The sequence below is a fragment of the Microtus pennsylvanicus genome, chromosome 1 (genome assembly GCF_037038515.1).
Source record: "Microtus pennsylvanicus isolate mMicPen1 chromosome 1, mMicPen1.hap1, whole genome shotgun sequence".
Classification (NCBI taxonomy): domain Eukaryota; kingdom Metazoa; phylum Chordata; class Mammalia; order Rodentia; family Cricetidae; genus Microtus; species Microtus pennsylvanicus.
This window is the reverse complement of record NC_134579.1, coordinates 83,579,684-83,598,324: the sequence shown is the minus strand read 5'-3', so window position 1 is coordinate 83,598,324 and position 18,641 is coordinate 83,579,684.

The following is an 18,641-nucleotide window of genomic DNA, read 5'->3' as shown; positions in this document are numbered from 1 at the left end:
GGTTATTATGCCACACAGCTTGGCCTTTGCAATAAATAATTGTGAGATATCACAGTTCCATAAACACACTTCTCCAAATCAGGAGATATTCTTATCCACCCCAGCCAAATATGCACAAAACCATTCTGCATGTGCCTGCCTCTAATCTCACCAGTCTCCCACACAAATAGGCTTCACTCTCTTCCAAATGACCTGACTGCACCTATGACCCACAATGTTTTCTCTCGACCCACCCATGGAATCTGGAAGGTGCTCAGGAAATGAACTGAGAGATAAGACTTTGCCTACCTGATACTCAAAATGCAGCCTTGAGATTCTCAATCTCTGGATGATAGCCCTAAACCATCCCTCTACAGGAAAGGGAGTCTTGCTGTCAGCTAGTTTTTCTTCTTCCCTTTACATTCTTCAGAAATCTAGGGGACAGCCTCCTCAAGCCTATTCACAGTGGCACATGGTACAGCTTGGCTTCATAACCCTCAAGTCTCACCTCAAGATGTCAAAAGAAAATTGACAGATTTCACAAACACTCATATGGTTGGAGATGCCGAGGTTATCTATTGTTCACTCTAGCACCTTGCAGGGCCAGAATGTGTTCCCCAGACTAAGCATGTTATCTTCTCTGATATCATCCCAGGACACACAAATCTGGCTGGAAGGAGCCAAGCTTCCTTCCTTTCCACAGCCTCATAAGGCCCATAATATTGTGAGGTAAGTTCACGTATTATCTCTGCATGGACATTTGCCTATCAAAGAAAACTCATGTACCCAAAACAACTTCTGCTATCTCTGGTTCCAACAGAATCTTGTTCTAATTCTGCTTCCTTAGCAAATGCAACTTGTGTCTTCTATTGCTTAAAGCTTCCCTTTTTCCCATAGTACACACCATTGAGAGTTTGCCTAAATCATCAAGAATTGACTACTACAGCATTCATCATCCATTCACTTTACTTTAAAATTATTGAAAGCCGTGCGATGGTGGCGCACGCCTTTAATCCCAGCACTCGGGAGGCAGAGGTAGGGGGATCTCTGTGAGTTCGAGACCAGCCTGGTCTGCAGAGCTAGTTCCAGGACAGGCTCCAAAGCCACAGAGAAACCCTGTCTCGAAAAACCAAAAAAAAAAAAAATAAATAAAATAAAATTATTGAGGGATGTGCCCTAAAAACAACAAGTCTTTTTGTTTCCTGCACCTCTATTTTCTAAAAAGCTTTCAGAGATCTCACTAACAGACTTACCTGCCCACTCCTCTATCAGTCAAAAGGGTCCTTAAGGGTTATATGCATATTTACCATTAAGTCTGCAAATGCTTCATTCTTGATGCTTGCAGCCCTCAACTTGGGCTGAACTTAAGACATACTTCCAGGAATACAATTATCTCAGAGAAGAATTTAAAACAAAACTATGCATATAAAACTAAATTACAACAATATTTCAAATGAAAATGTGAACCTTGTATAAATGATGTAACATGTACATATACATGAGCATCTTTCCACATAGTTAGGAACCAGAAATACTTGGAGTGCGTGTACAAAAATATAAATGTTCACTTATCAGGTGGTTAATGAATGCTGCTCCCATTAGAAATGATAACCTCTGCTGACAGTACAGAGCAACCACTGACCATGGAATATTCTGCAAGGCATAATTCAAAGTACAAATGATGCATCACTGGGACACATTACTCAGATATTTTAGTAAAATTTTTACTGTATGATTGCTCTTGGAGAGTACCCAGGTTGCAGTACACTCAGGCAAATGGGGGCTCTGTACAGCCCTCTGTGACTCCAGTTGCAGAAGATATTATGTCCTCTTGTGACCCCTTTGGGCAGTGCAAACATGTGCAGCAGAGACATACATTCAGGCAAATCACCCACACATGTAAAATGAAAGTGAAGAGAGTTTTTAATTGACCTGGATATTATAACCTTCCTGACACACTCATGTACTATTCTAATGTGTAGGTCCATGTGTTATGCATTTTCTGGTAACATGTTTGCTCTTGATGATGTGTAAGACAGGCTCTCCATATGTATTCCTGGCTGTCCTGGAACTCACCATGTAGACTGTGCTGGCCTAAAAATACCCAAATGCTTCTGCATTCTCATGTTGGGATTACAACTGTGAATCACCATTCACGCTCCACCTTTTTGGGTAACTTCATTTTATTGCTTTTGTTTTGTCAATGAGACAGAATCTCACTTGATAGCCAAACTATCCTAAATTTCACTATGTTGACTAGGTTGACTTTGACCTCTCAGAGATCTACATGTCTATACCTACCGAGTTCTGGAATTTAAGGCATGAATCATTATGCATGACATGACTTTCCATGTGTTTTTAATAGATGGAGGATGTTGTTGGAGGCTGCTTGTTCAGTCCTGACTGCCTAGACCATAAAATAATCACTCAGAAACTATATTATTTGTAATACTCTTTGGCCAATAGCTTAAGTGTATTTCTGGCTCATTCTTATATCTTAAATTAACCCATCTCCATTAATCTGTATATGGCCAAGTGATGGTGGCTTACCAGTATGGTCCTGTCTGGTGTCTGTCTCCAGTTGGACTACATGGCTTCTTCCTGACTCAGCCTTCTTTCCACCAGCATTCAGTTTAGTTCTGCCTGCCTACCTTTATTCTGTCTTATCACAGGCCAAAACAGCTTCTTTATTCATTAACCAATAAAAGCACGACACAGACAGAAGGACTTCCCACACCAGAAGCAGAAGCTATATTCATAGGAATTTGTGGAAATGCTAAAAAAGAATCGAGGCAGTATGTAATTCTTCCTAACAAAGGAAATAAAGAAGACAATTAAAAGCACAAGTGAATCAACTGGGCCAGGCCCCTTATCTGGGTCTGCAAAAAAAATGCTTCTAGTCCAATATCAAAAATCTAAATTGCACCGACAGTGACTTTATCATACTTTTCTTTCACAAGATAAAACTTTACATCAGATTTTAATGTTATTGAGCTATGACCTTTTACAGAGACAGGTTTGAAATTCTTTGAGAATTTATCCACGCACACAGTGACTTTGTTCATATTTGCCTTTATTCCTTTTCAATGGTTCCTGGTGCACTCTCTTAATTCCAACATTCCTAACCCCATCCTTATTTTTGTTTTAAATAACCTACCTAGGGTAACACTCCATGCCCATATGCTCGTGTGTAAGAGCCATCACTAAGTTTGCTCAAATGACCTGGCATTAGCACCTTAAATTAAACTCACCCTTCCTCCTCCAAAAGTCATCATCTGCCACCAGTTTCTCAGTAGTGTGTGTGTGGGGGGGGTATGAGCACTTTTCTCTTCCATGCCTTATTGACTGCCTTGACTATGGAGGTCATGATACAGTAGTCCTGTACTGTTTTATTTCAAGCTTTCTAATATGCTACAAGCATTTCAGAGGTAATCAAATTTTACATTATAATACAAATAAGTGTTGACAAGAAATCTGAAGAAACTATTAATGTTCTTAATTTGACTGATTATTTTCCCACATTTATGAGCTATAATTAAAATAATCAAGGCAGTACTATATCATAATCTGACTGTTGCTCTGTATACTTAAAAAGGTTTGAGATAATTTCTTATATGATAATATCTGAAACACACAGCCAGAAACTGAATGTAACAAAAGACCACTGGAAACTGAACTGAACCTACATCTACATCTTGATATTCCAGATAACCATGATTTCATTTGTTGCTTGAAAGCTGATCAGCCAGATATCTGGGACATGATTTTGAGTTTACCTCAGTTCCTCTCTTACAGATTATCAGAGAGATTTACATTTTTATTGTGATTATTCCTAGTACTTGAACTGGCATTGTGGAGACCATTCATTTTGGAGGGATATCTTGCTTAGCCTAGATATAGTGGGATGGGCCTCAGTACTGCCTTAAACTGATGTGTCAGACTTTTTGTCTCCACTTGGGAAGCCTTACATTCTCTGAGGAGTTTATGGAGCTGGGGTGAAAGGAAGGTGGGGAGAGCAGGAAGAGGTGAGGGAGCGGGAACTGGGATATTATGATAAAATAAGGAAAGATTGTTCTAAAAATAAATTTAATAAAAAATAAAAAATAAAGTAGGTGATGTATCTAGTTGGAGGAAACATCATAGGGAACATACTTGAATGGATATATGTTGTCATATATCTCTTCTCCTGCATGACTATGGATTATAACCTCTGAAATTGTGATAAAATAAATATTACCACCCTCTAAAAATATTCTATACAGTGTGGGCTTGATTTCTCAAAGAAGGATACACATTGTACTACTTCCTATACTCCCATGATGACATTTAATGACAATCAGTAAAGATTAACAAATAGAGGCTTTGCTCACATATTGTCAGGGTTCCTCCTGTATTTAATTTTCCTTATTCTGACTTTTCTTGATTAGCGTTCTGGAGTGAACCACCTCATCTGAACCTTTCAACTGCAGGTACCTCTACATTTCATCTCATCAACTTGCTGCATCTCCTCTTTCCTGATAGGATTACAAACTAATCATTAAATGGGGTGTCTTTGGGCTAGTGAGTTCAATGCTAAAAACCCCTTTCTATGCTATGATATGCCCAAAACACAAACAAGATCAGTTCAATACATTCTAGGAATGTCAATGAGATGGCATCAGACATTGGTAGGAACTACTGTAAGTCTTAAATCCTCTGTTTCCTCCTTACTTTTCTCAAAATATGTCCATAAAAAATGGGGGTTGGTTATTTAGTTCACTATTAGAGTGCTTGCATAGCAAGCCCAAGACCTTGGGTTTGTTCCTCAGCTCTGAAAAAATGGCCTAATATTTATCTTCAGAATATCTAGCATGTTACATATATCTGAACCAGAAACTCTTACCTCCTCATGACAATAATCTGCATCACCATGATAGAATTCATCCTGCTTTGTCAAAACTTTCTGTATCACCTAATGTATCCAGGGTTCTTTGCTCCTTTTCTAGTGTCCTACATAAAACCTGGAGAATTTTTGTAGAAATCTTTTGGGGAGCCTAAAATGCCAGGGCTGCCTGAAAGGCCAGTATTTCTTCCACCTAACCTCACATATCAGTCTTAATTAAAAGCAGGACCACTGAGAAACAATTGGATTGGAACTAAATGTGAGGGCTATTTCTGGGATAAATGGCCCAGATTCAAGGGGCTAGAGATGCTGGAAAAAAAATTGTGAGTTCTTCACCCATACCTAGTTCTCTGACCTATATGGGAAAAGGAGTCTGTCCTGCCTTCATTGGAAACAATAAAATATAAAAACTGTATATAGGGGGTGAGTTTCTGACCCTGCGGCGCCAGCACGGGACTGGGAACTCAGGGGTTCCTCAGCCCCCTGTCCTTCTTGGGCTCTCTGCAGGGCCTCTACTCCCTACATACTGCCTCTTTCTTCCTATCCCACCCAGCTTGCATCCGGAGCCCTCCCCACTTCGGCCCCACTGCCCTCTTTTGACACATAACATCACCCTGGGCACTGGGTCCGAGTCCTCAGGGCACCCAAGCGGGAGGGAGTTCCTTTTTTTCTATAGCCTGCCTGCACCAAGCAGGGTAGGTGCGTTGTTTGCGAGCTGCCCAACCAGCACGGACACCTGATCTCTCGGTGCCAGAAGAACCAACATTCGGGTGAGTTTCTGACCCCGTGGCGCCAGCCCAGGACAGGGAACTCAGAAGTTCCTCAACCCACTGTCCTTCTTGGGCTCTCTGCAGAGCCTGTACTCCCTGCATACTGCCCCTTTCTTCCTATCCCACCCAGCTTGCATCCGGAGCCCTCTCCACTTCGGCCCCACTGCCCTTTTTCGACACATAACATCACACAGCCCAGCCTGTCTGGGCACTGGGTCCGAATCCTCGGAGCAGCCAAGCAGGAGGGAATTCCTTTGTTTCTATGGCCTGCCTGCACCAAGCACAGTAGGTGCTTTGTTTCCATCTGCACAACCAGCATGGAGACCTGATCTGGGTGCCAGGAAAGTCATCACCGGGGAGAGCCATCACTGGGAAGGTACCAACCCCGCAACAGACAAAGGTCTGATCTCCAAAATATATAGAGAACTCAAGAAACTAGATTTTAAAATGCTAATAACCCAATTAAAAAATGGGGCACTGAACTGAACAGAGAATTCTCAAAAGAGGAAGTTCAAATGGCCAAAAGACACTTAAGATCATGCTCAACCTCCTTAGCAATCTGGGAAATGCCAATCAAACAATTTTGAGATATCATCTTACACCTGTCAGAATGGCTAAAATCAAAAACTCCAATGATAGCCTTTGCTGGAGAGGCTTTGGAGGAAGGGGTACCCTCAACCATTGATGGTGGGAATGCAATCTTGTGCAACCACTGTGGAAATCAGTGTTTAGGTTTCTCAGGAAATTCGGGATCCAACTACTCCTGGAAACAGCAATACCACTCTTGGGAATATACGCAAGAGATGCCCTATTATATGACAAGAGCATTTCTTCAACTATGTTCATAGCAGTATTATTTGTAATACCCAGAACTTGGAAACAACCTAGATGCCCTTCAATGGAAGAATGGATGAAGAAAGTGTGGAATATATACACACTAGAGTACTACGCTGCGGTAAAGAACAATGACTTCTCGAATTTTGCATGCAAATGGATGGAAATAGAAAACACTATACTGAGTGAGGTATCCCAGACCCGAAAGGATGAACATGGGATGTACTCACTCATAATTGGGTTCTAGCCATAAATAAGGGTCACGGAGTCTACAATTGATCCTAAAGAAGCTAAGTAAGAAGGTGAACCAAAGGAAAAACATATAGTTATCCTCTTGGCTATGGGAAGTAGACAAAATTGCCGGGGAGAAAAGTGGGATCTTGGGGGTGGGTTGGGATGGGGGTAATGGGAGATGGGGAGAGAAAAGCGAGAAGGGGAGGACGGGGGGACCTTGGGGAAAAAGGAGGATTGGGATAAAGGAAGGTTGGATAGGGGAGCACGGAAGCATAATCCTTAGTTAAGGGAGCCACCTCAGGGTTGGCAAGAGACTTGAACCTAGAGTGGCTCCTAGGAGCCCAAGGCATTGTCCCCAGTTAGTTCCTGGGGCAGCGGAGGATAAGGAACCTGAAATGACCCTATCCTATAGCAATACTGATGAATATCTTGCATATCACCATAGAACCTTCATCTGGTGATGGAAGGAGATAGAGACAGAGTACTGGACTGAGCTCCCAAGTTCCCAATGAGGAGCAAAAGGAGGGAGAACATGAGCAAGGAAGTCAGGACCACGAGGGGTGCACCCACCCACTGAGACAGTGGGGCTGATCTATTGGGAGCTCACCAAGTCCAGCTGGACTGTGACTGAAAAAGCATGGGATAAAACCAGACTCTCTGAACATGGCAAACAATGAGGGCTGATGAGAATCCAAGGACAATGGCACGGGGTTTTGATCCTACTCACTGTTCAGGCTTTGTGGAAGCCTAGAGAGTTTGGATGTTCACATTGCTTGATATGGACAGAGGGGGGTGGATCTTGGACTTTCCACAGGGCAGGGAACCATGACTGCTCTTTGGACTGGACAGGGAGGGGGACAAGAGTGGGGGAGGGAGAGGAGGTTGGGAGGAGGGGGAGGGAAATGGGAGGCTGGGAGGAGGCGGAAACTTTTTTTTCCTTTTCTCAATAAAAAAAAAGTTAAAAGAGCAAAAAAAAAAAAAAAGAAAAAAAAGAATATGACATTTCTAATTCTACATAACTGAAAGAGTTTGCTAAACAATGCATTTTGGGTGATTTAATATGCATTTTTCTAAGTCAGTAACAAACAGAGCCCTCAGATGTAAGCCTTGCCATACATTTGCATTTACTGTCTTTATATGAGGATATGAGCTAGTCTATAGAGGAAATGGGCATCAGTAAGTTACAACATTCCTATGTCACAATGGAATTTCCAGTGATGAATATCATCAGTTAACTGAGGGTATATGTCCAAAAAAATGAGCAGGCAAGAACAAAGTGGAGGTAAATTCACACTGTGTAAACAATATAAATTAATAACTCTCATAAGAAGTACAAGCAAGCAAATGTCAGTCAAAATAAACTCCATAGACTAGACTATAAGAAACAGAGAAGTAAAGATGTGCAACATAAATATATAACCTTTGCAGAAGAAATTGAGCATAGTCTCTGAGCAGAGACATACTTACTGTAGAATCAGCCCTCTCTTCTGTCTCAGGGAAAATGATGTGTCCTTGTAGCTCCTGGATTCTTTCTTGAGGAACTTGCTTTAAAATTATCAACAGACACCATTCACCTGCTACACGCACACTCACCATCTACAGAAACACAGAAATTAAGAGAGTATTCGCTCCTGGCTTGGTTCCACAGATACTCATAAAAACAAGAGAGATTAAAATGAGTTTCTCCCTTGCTGATTTCAAGTGGTCTGCTCAGCAGTGAAGTTACATTTGTTGTGCTCAACCAAGGCAAAGCAAAAATGTGGTAAGGAAAGCTGAACTCAAATGTAGATCAGAATTCTATAAAGCTAATCATGAACTTCACTTTCTTTTCACTGGCCAGGTTCACAAAGATGGAGTTGCTACTTAGATGGAAGCTGTGGAATGGGATGAAGCACAATTGGAAGCGATTTCGAGTCAAAATGCGGTCATTCATGATGGAAATTTTGAGAGAACTATACCTATTTTTGGATTCTTTTAATGGAAGCATTAGAGTTCAAAATGTATCAGCACTAGACAGTGTTCATTAACCATGAAGCTCGGGAGTGGAGATAGGAGAGGCTTCTCATGAGCTGCTTTCTACTGCTGCAGCAAGACTTGAAGACATATGTATCATTGAGGACTTCCCCAATTTGGCCCTTATAGAGAACCCACAACATATTTTCTGTCTTTTTGGGTAGGTAATATACAAAATGTAAAACCTTGAGTATTATTAGAGCTAGAAGTCATCTCTGTATCTGAAATGTCATCTCACTGGTTACTGTAGCAGAGAAACTGAATTGCAGAGCACTTGGACTATGTTGGGATTTTGATGGGGATTGCATTGAATCTCTAGATGGCGTTTGGTAGGATTGCCATTTTTATTATGCTGATCGTAATTATCCAAGAGCATGGGAAATCTTCCCATTTTCTGGTATCTTCTTCAATTTCTTCAAAGACTTACTCAAATAGGTCTTTCACTTCTTTGTTTAGTGATACCCCCAAGATATTTTATGTTATTTGTGGCTATTATGAAGGGTAATGTTTCTCTGGTTTCTTTCTCAGCTTCTTTATCATTTGTATATAGGGGGGCTACTGATTTTTCTGAGTTGATCTTATATCCTGCAACATTACTGAATGTTACCCACTGTAACAGCGGCAGAGATGGCTCAGTGGGTAAGAGCACTGGCTGCTCTTGTAGAGGACCTGGGTTCAGTTCCCAAGCACTCCCATGGCAGTTCACACCCATCTGTAACCCTAGTGGCAGGGGATCTGAGGTCCTCTTCTGACCTCTAAGTGCACCAAGAACACAGTTCACAGATGCATGTAGGCAAAAGCTCTTTGGCATAAAAAAAAAATAAGAGAAAACCAACTCTACAAGTAAAGAAAAATCTGTGGCCAAAATTTCAATGTATTTATAAATGAATGGATGCATGAAATGGAGGAAACTTCCTAAGCACTCAGATTGGATGCTCAGACTGTCATTGATGTGTCTTTAATTCCATCGAATGTTTTCTAAAATGTAACAGAGGGTGAGAATAAAGGGACGAGGATTGCACCATGAATTTCCCTTGCTGGACCGGAGCTTAGGAACTGGGGTGGAGAGGCTGCTGCGCGCTTTGCCGGTTACTATTTCAGGCTCCATTCGGGTACCATAGTCTCTAATCCGGAAGTCGTCCGCTGCTGGAAGTGACATGCTGTTTGGAGCTCGCGGGAAACTCGTCTAGCTGGCTGGCGCACTGGTGGGACTCCAGCTGCCATGAGCCTCTGGGTGGACAAATACCGGCCCAGCTCCCTCGACCAGCCAGACTATCACAAGGAACAGGCGGCGCAGATGAGCAACCTGGTGAGCAGACTGGGACTGCGGAGGCCAGCACGTTCCCCTGCTTCCTGAAAAGCCTGAGGATAAGGGAGTGAGAAGGGGGGCGCTGCAGGGTTAGGGGGACCCAAAGTGACAAGTTCCTCAGAGTGCTGCTTCTGCTGCCCGGGGTCCCGGGAGCTTGGGGTGCGGACCTGGCGGAGGCTGCAAACCCCGGTTGTAGGAAGGGCTGGGGCCCATAGGCTCTCCTGCTGCAGGTAGCTAGATGGCGGGCTGATGCAGGGGACAGTGCCCTGCACCCTGTTCATAGTTACTAGCCTCTTCGGAATCACAGCTAAGTCCTTTCTGAAAACGAGGACTTATTTTACCTAGTGCCTCTATCCTCCATATGAGAGTTTTTGGAAGAATTGGGAGGGAAGTGGAAGATATGTTTTAGTTGTCTTTTTTGTTGTTCTTATAATGCGTGCAATAATATAAAAATCGAGCATTATACTTCATGTGTATGCACAGCGGTTTTTACAGTAGCTTCAACGTTAAGTTTCCTAGCCATAGTATGGGCACATTTTATTGATTCCTGTGGCTACTTGTTTATATTCTTAGGACAGGGGTTAGTATAGTATTCCTACGCCTTAATGAATTTACTTTTAAAGTCTACATCTTCTCATCGGATCAAGCCCCCATGCCCATAGTGCCCTTTAGTTTGATGTCATTCTCTTATTGCTGTTTGATAACACACTCATTCCCATAGCATCCCTTATGTGCAGTCTTCCTGTATCCCCCAAATGAACTTGCAAGGGAATCAGTGTACCCCCTTCTTAGCAAGAAAATCATTTTGGGAACCCAGGCAAGACAAACATCTGTCTCAGTTACAGAGATCAGTTCCACATTCCCATCAGCCCTCATTTTTGAAAGTGCCCTTCAGAGAGCTTGCTGAGGGAGTCCCTGCCTTTAAGCATTTAGTGTTGTGCCTTGCATGTTCTGTGTTGTTCGTGCAAGTTAGATTAAATTAGTGCCCAGAGAAAGCAAACATGAGAGTTTGATGAATTTTCTATTGGAGTCGGATAGTAAACAAAATACCTTAGTACTTTAGAAGTAGTTTAACCTGGAGCACGTGGGTTCGACGAAGTAAAATGCCTTGTTCTTTCTTCGCTAGGTGCAGTTTGGTGACTTTCCTCACCTCCTAGTATATGGGCCATTAGATGCTGGAAAAAATACAACAATTATGTGTATCCTACAAGAACTTTATGGTGTCGTGGTGAAAAATTTGAGATTTGAGCTCAACCTATCACAGTAAGCATCTCTTGTCAGGGCTCGGCAGATGTTTCTGGCAAGGATTTTCTTTTCTTTTTTTTAAATACTTTTTTATTTTATCGAGCTATACAGTTTTCTCTGCTCCTCTCCAAGCTTCTTCCTTCCCCTTCATCCCTCTCCTATGGTCCCCATGCTTCCAATTTATTCAGGAGATCCTGTCTTTTTCTACTTCCCATGTAGATTAGATTCATCTGTGTCTCTCTTAGGGTCCACATTGTTGTCTAGATTCTCTAGGATTGTGAATTGTAGTCTGGGTTTCCTTGCTGTATATCTAAAAGTCATTTATGAGTGTGTACATATATTTGTCTTTCTGGGTCAGTGTTACCTCAGTCAATATGGTATTTTCTAGATCGATCCATTTGCCTGCAAATTTCAAGATGTCATTATGTTTTTCTGCTGGTAGTACTCCATTGTGTCAATGTACCACATTTTCCTCATCCATTCTTCAGTCAAGGGGCATTTAGGTTATTCCCAGGTTCTGGCTATGACAAACAATGCTGCTATGAACATAGTTGAGCATATGTCCTTGTGGCATGATTGAGCATTTTTTGGATATATTCCCAAAAGCGGTATTACTGGGTCTTGAGAAAGGTTGTTTCCTAATTTTCTGAGAAATCGCCACACTGATACCCAAAGGGGCTGTACCAGCTTTCATTCCCACCAGCAATGCAGGAGTGTTCCCTTTTCTCCACAACCTCTCCAGCATAAGTTGTCATCAGTGTTTTTGATCTTGGTCATTCTTACAGGTATAAGATGGAATCTCAGAGTTGTTTTGATTTGCATTTCTCTGATGACTAAGGATGTTGACCATTTCCTTAAGTATCCTTCAGCCATTTTAGATTCTTCTGTTGAGAGTTCTCAATTTAGGTCTATACTCCATTTTTTTTTATTAGATTATTTGTTCTTTTGATGACCCATTTCTTGTGGTTTTTATTTATTTTGGATCTTAGACCTCTATCTGATGTGTTGTTAGTGAAGATCTTTTCCCATTCTGTAGGCTGTCGTTTTGTCTTGTTGACCATGTGCTTTGCTTTACAGAAGCTTTTCAGTTTTAGGAGGTCCCATTTATTAATTGTTTCTCTCAGTGTTTGTGCTCCTGGGGTTATATTTAAGAAGTGGTCTCCTGTGCCAATGCATTCAAGTGTACTACCCAGTTGAGATCTTTGATACATTTGGACTTGAGTTTTGTGCAGGTTTTGTGATGATAGATATGGGTCTATTTTCATTCTTATATAAGTTGATATCCAGTTTTGCCAGCGCCATTTCTTAAGTATGCTTTCTTTTTTCCATTTGATATATTTTGCTTCTTAGTCAAAAATCATGTTTTTGTAGGTGTGTGAATTAATGTCCATGTCTTTGATTCGGGTTTATTGGTCTGCCTGTCTATTTTTATGGCAACACCAGGCTGTTTTTACTACTGTAGCTTTGTAGTAGAGTTTGAAGTCAGGGATTGTGATGCCTCCAGAAGTTCTTTTATTGTACAGGATTGTTTTGGGTCTCCTGGGTTTTTTGCTTTTCCATATGAAGTTGAGTACTGTTCTTTCGAAGTCTGTGAACAATTTTGCTGGGATATTGATGGGCATTGTATTGAATCTGTAGATTGCTTTTGGTAAGATTACTATTTTTACTATGTTAATTCTACCTACCCAAGAACAGGGAAGATCTTTCCACTTTATGGTGTCTTCTTCAAGTTCTTTATTCAAAAATTTAAAGTTTTTATCTAACAAGTCTTCCTTAGAGTTATCCCGAGATATTTTATGCTATATGTGGCTATTGTGAATGGTGATGTTTGATTCTCTGATTTCTTTCTCGACCCATTTATCTGTATAAAGGAGGGCTATTGATTTTTTTGAGTTAATCTTGTATCCTGCTACATTACTGAAATGTTTATGAGTTGTAGAAGTTCATTGGTAGAATTTTTGGGGTCACTTATGTAAGCTATCATATTATCAGCAAATAGTGAGAGTTTGACTTCTTTTCCAGTTTGTATCGCCTTGATCTCCTTTTTTTTGGGTCTTATTACTCTAGCTAGAACCTCAAGAACTATGTTGGATAGATATGGAGAGACTGTAAAACCTTGTCTTTTCCCTGATTTCAGTGGGATTGTTGGGAGTTTCTCTCCATTTAGTTTGATGATGGCTGTTTGCTTGCTGTATATTGCCTTTTATGTTTAGGTATGTCCTTTGTATTTTTTTTGAAAGCTATTTCAGCATCAAATGAGATGACCATGTGTTTTTTATTTTTCAGTTTGTTTATGTAGTGGATTCCGTTGACAGATTTTTGTATGTTGAACCATCCCTGCATATCTGGGATGAAGCTGATTTGAATATGGTGGATGATGGGTCTGATGTGTTCTTGGATTCGATTTGCCAGTATTTTATTGAGTATTTTTGCATCAATGTTCATGAGTGAGTTTGGTCTGTAATTCTCTTTCTTAGTATTGTCTTTCTGTGGTTTGCATATCAGGGTAATTGTAGCCTCATAAAAAGAACTTTGCAATGTTCCTTCTGTTTCTATGGTGTGGAGTTATTTGTGGCATATTGGTAATATTTCTTTGAAAATCTTGTAGAATTCTGAGCTGAAACCATCTGGTCCTGGACCTTTTTTGGTTAGGAGACTTTTGATGACCGATTTTAAATTTCTTTAGCAGTTATAGGTCTGTTTAATTTGCTTATCTGGTCTTGGTTTAATTTTGGTAAGTGATTATTTATCCAGTAAGTTGTCCACTTCCTTTAAGTTTTCTAATTTTGTGGAATACAGGTTTTTTAAATATGACCTAATGATTCTCTGGATTTCCTCCATGTCTGTTGTTATGTCCCTCCTTTCATTTCTGATTTTGATAATTTGGATATTTTCTCTCTGGCTTGTGGTTAGTTTGGGTAAAGGTTTGTCTGTTTTGTTTATTTTTCTCGAAGAACAAACTCTTTTTTTTTTTACTTTTTTTATTGAAAAAACAATTTCCACCTCCTCCCAGCCTCCCATTCCTCCCCCCCACTTCCCACTCCTCTCCCCCTCCCCCTCCCTCCATTCCTCTCCCCCTCCCTCTCCAGTCTGAAAGCAGTCAGGGTTCCCTGCCCTGTGGAAAGTCCAAGGTCCGCCCCCCTGCATCCATGTCTAGGAAGGTGAACATCCAAACTGGCTAGGCTCCCACAAAGCCTTGTGCCATTGTCCTTGGCTTCGCATCCACCCTCATTGTTCGTCACGTTCAGAGAGTCCGGTTTTATCCCATGCTTTTTCAGTCACAGTCCAGCTGGCCTTGGTGAGCTCCCAATAGATCAGCCCCACTGTCTCCGTGGGTGGGTGCGCCCCTTGTAGTCCTGACTTCTTTGCTCGTGTCCTCCCTCCTTCTGCTCCTCATTGGGACATTGGGAGCTCAGTCCTGTGCTCCAGTGTGGGTCTCTGTCTCTATCTCCTCCCATCGCCAGATGAAGGTTCTATGGTGATATGCAAGATATTCATCAGTATGGCTATAGGATAGGGTCGTTTCAGGTGCCCTATCCTCAGCTGCCCCAGGAACTAACTGGGGACCTCACCTTGGGCACCTGGGAGCCCCTCTAGGTCCAATTCTCTTGCCAACCCTAAGATGGCTCCCTTAATTAAGATTTGTGCTTCCCTGCTCCATTATCCAACCTTCCTTTATCGCAATCATCCCGTTTTCACAAGTTCCCCCATCTTCCCCTTCTCACTTTTCTCTCCCCTTCTCCCCTTACCCTCCTCCCACCCCACCCCTAAGATCTCAATTTTTTCCCCGGCAATCTTTTCTACTTCCTATAACCAGGAGGATAGCTATATGTTTTTCTTTGGGTTCACCTTCTTATTTAGCTTCTTTAGGATATCAAATTATAGACTCACTGACCTTTATTTATGGCTAGAACCCAATTATGAGTGAGTACATCCCATGTTCATCTTTTTGGATCTGGGTTACCTCACTCAGGACAGTATTTTCTATTTCCATCCATTTGCATGCAAAATTCGAGAAGTCATTGTTTTTTACCACAGCGTAGTACTCTAATGTGTAGATATTCCACACTTTTTTCATCCATTCTTCCATTGAAGGACATCTAGGTTGTTTCCAGGTTCTGGCTATTACAAATAATACTGCTATGAACATAGTTGAACAAATGCCCTTGTCATATGATCGGGCATCTCTTGGGTATATTTCCAGGAGTGGCATTGCTGGGTCCAGGGGTAGGTTGTATCCCAAATTTCCTGAGAAACCACCAAACTGCTTTCCAAAGTGGTTGCACAAGTTTGCATTCCCACCAGCAATGGATAAGGATACCCCTTCCTCAACAACCTCTCCAGCAAAGGCTATCATTGGTGGTTTTGGTTTTAGACAATCTGACAGGTGTAAGATGATATCTCAAAAATTGTTTTGATTTGCATTTCCCTGATCGCTAAGGAGGTTGAGCATGACCTTAAGTCTCTTTTGGCCATTTGAACTTCTTCTATTGAGAATTCTCTGTTCAGATCAGTGCCCCATTTTTTAATTGGGTTAATTAGCATTTTAAAGTCTAGTTTCTGGAGTTCTCTCTATATTTTGGATGTTGCATGACCTTAAGTCTCTTTTGGCCATTTGAACTTCTTCTATTGAGAATTCTCTGTTCAGATCAGTGCCCCATTTTTTAATTGGGTTAATTAGCATTTTAAAGTCTAGTTTCTGGAGTTCTCTCTATATTTTGGAGATCAGACCTTTGTCTGTTGCGGGGTTGGTGAAGATCTTCTCCCAGTCAGTAGGTTGCCTTTGTGTCTTACTGAAAGTGTCCTTTGCTTCTCAGTTTTAGTAGGTCCCATTTATTCAATGTTGCCTTTAATGTCTGTGCTGCTGGCGTTATATCCAGGAAGCGATCGCCTGTGCTCATATGTTGTAGGGTACTTCCCACTTTCTCTTCTATCAGGTTCAGTGTGTTCAGATTGATATTGAGGTCTTTGATCCATGTGGACTTGAGTTTTGTGCATGGTGATAGATATGGGTCTATTTTCATTGTTTTACAGGTTGGCATCCAGTTGTGCCCCCACCATTTGTTGAAGATGCTTTCTTCCTTCCATTGTATACTTTTAGCTCCTTTATTGAAAATGAGGTGTTCATAGGGTTTTGTGTTAAAATCCAGGTCTTCTATACGATTCCATTGGTCGTCTTCTCTGTTTTTATGCCAATACCACACTGTTTTCATTACTGTGGCTCTGTAATAGAGTTGAAGTCAGGGATGGTAATGCCTCCAGAAGTCCCTTTATTATATAAGATTGTTTTGGCTATCCTGGGGTTTTTGTTTTTCCATATAAAGTTGAGTATTGTCATCTCAAGATCTGTGAAGAATTTTGATGGGACCTTAATGGGCATTGCATTGAATCTATAAATTGCCTTTGGTAGAATTGCCATTTTTACTATGTTGATCCTCCCAATCCAAGAGCAAGGGAGAGCCTTCCATTTTCTGGTATCCTCTTCAATTTCTTTCTTCAATGCCTTAAAGTTCTTGTTAAATAGATCTTTCACTTCCTTGGTTAGAGTTACCCCAAGATATTTTATGCTGTTTGTGGCTTTCGTGAAAGGTGATGCTTGTCTGATTTCCTTCTCTGCTTCCATATCTTTTGTGTATAGGAGGGCGACTGATTTTTTGGAGTTGATCTTTTATCCTACCACATTACTAAAGGTTTTGTCAGCTGTAGGAATTCTTTGGTGGAGTTTTTTGTGGTCGCTTATGTACACTATCATATCATCTGCAAATAATGAAAGTTTAACCTCTTCCTTCCCAATTCGAATCACCTTATGTTGTCTTATTGCTATTGCTAGAACTTCAAGCACTATATTTTAGAGGTATGGAGAGAGTGGACAGCCTTGCCATGTTCCTGATTTTAGTGGGATGGCTTTGCATTTCTCTCCGTTTAGATTGATGTTAGCTGTCGGTTTGCTGTAAATAGCTTTTATTGTATTTAGGTATGACCCTTGTATCCCTAATCTCTCCAATACTTTTATCATAAAGGGATGTTGAATTTTGTCAAAAGCTTTTTCAGCATCTAATGAAATGATCATATGGTTTTTTCTTTCAGTTTATTTATATGATGGATTACATTGATAGATTTTCGTATGTTGAACCAGCCCTGCATCTCTGGAATGAAGCCTACTAGATCATAATGGATAATTATTCTAATGTTTTCTTGGATACGTTTTGCCAGTATTTTGTTGAGGAATTTTGCGTTGATGTTCATGAGTGAGATTGGCCTGTAATTCTCTTTCTTGGTTGAGTCTTTGTGCGATTTTGGTATCAGAGTGACTGTGGCTTCATAAAAGGAATTTGGCAATGACTCTTCCGTTTCTATATTGTGAAGTACGTTAAGGAGTATAGGGATTAGGACTTCTAGGAAGTTCTGGTAAAATTCCGCATTGAAACCATCTGGTCCTGGGCTTTTATTGGTAGGGAGGTTTTTGATAACAGGTTCTAATTCTTCGCGACTAACAGGTCTATTTAGATTGTTCGCCTGTTCCTGCTTTAACTTTGGTATATGGTATTTATCTAAAAACGTGTCCATTTCTTTGACATTTTCCAGTTTTGTGGCATACAGGCTTTTGTAGTAAGATCTGATGATTCTTTGAATTTCCACTGCGTCTGTGGTTATGTCCCCCTTTTCATTTCTGATCTTATTAATTTGCATATTCTCTCCCTGCCGTTTGATTAGTTTGGATAGGGGTTTGTCAATCTTGTTGATTTTCTCCAGGAACCAGCTTTTTGTTTCATTGATTCTTTGGATTGTTTTCTGTGTTTCTATTTTGTTGATTTCCGCCCTCAGTTTGATTATTTCAGTCTTCTACTCCTCCTAGGTGAGTCTGCTTCTTTTTTTTCTAGAGCTTTCAGGTGGGCTGTTAAGTCTCCAATGTGTGCTTTCTCTGTTTTCTTTAGGTTGGCACTTAGTGCTATGAACTTTCCTCTTAGGACTGCCTTCATAGTGTCCCATAAGTTTGAGTAGGTTGTTTCTTTATTTTCATTGAATTCAGGGAAGACTTTAATTTCTTTATTTCTGCCTTGATCCAGGTGTGGTTCAGTAGTTGACTGTTCAGTTTCCATGAGTTTGTAGGCTTTCTGGGGGTAGCATTGTTGTTGAATTCTAACTTTCATCCATGGTGATCTGATAAGACGCAGGAGGTTACAAATATTTTTTTTTAATTTTTTTATTGATAAAAGGAGGATAAAGAAAAGAAAAAAAAAACAAATTTCCACCTCCTCCCACCACCCTCCCATTTCCCTCTCCCTCCTCCCACTCATCTCCCCCTCCTCACACTCTTCTCCCCCTCCTCCCACCCCTCTCCCCTTCCCCCCACTCCTCTCCCCCTCCCTTTCCA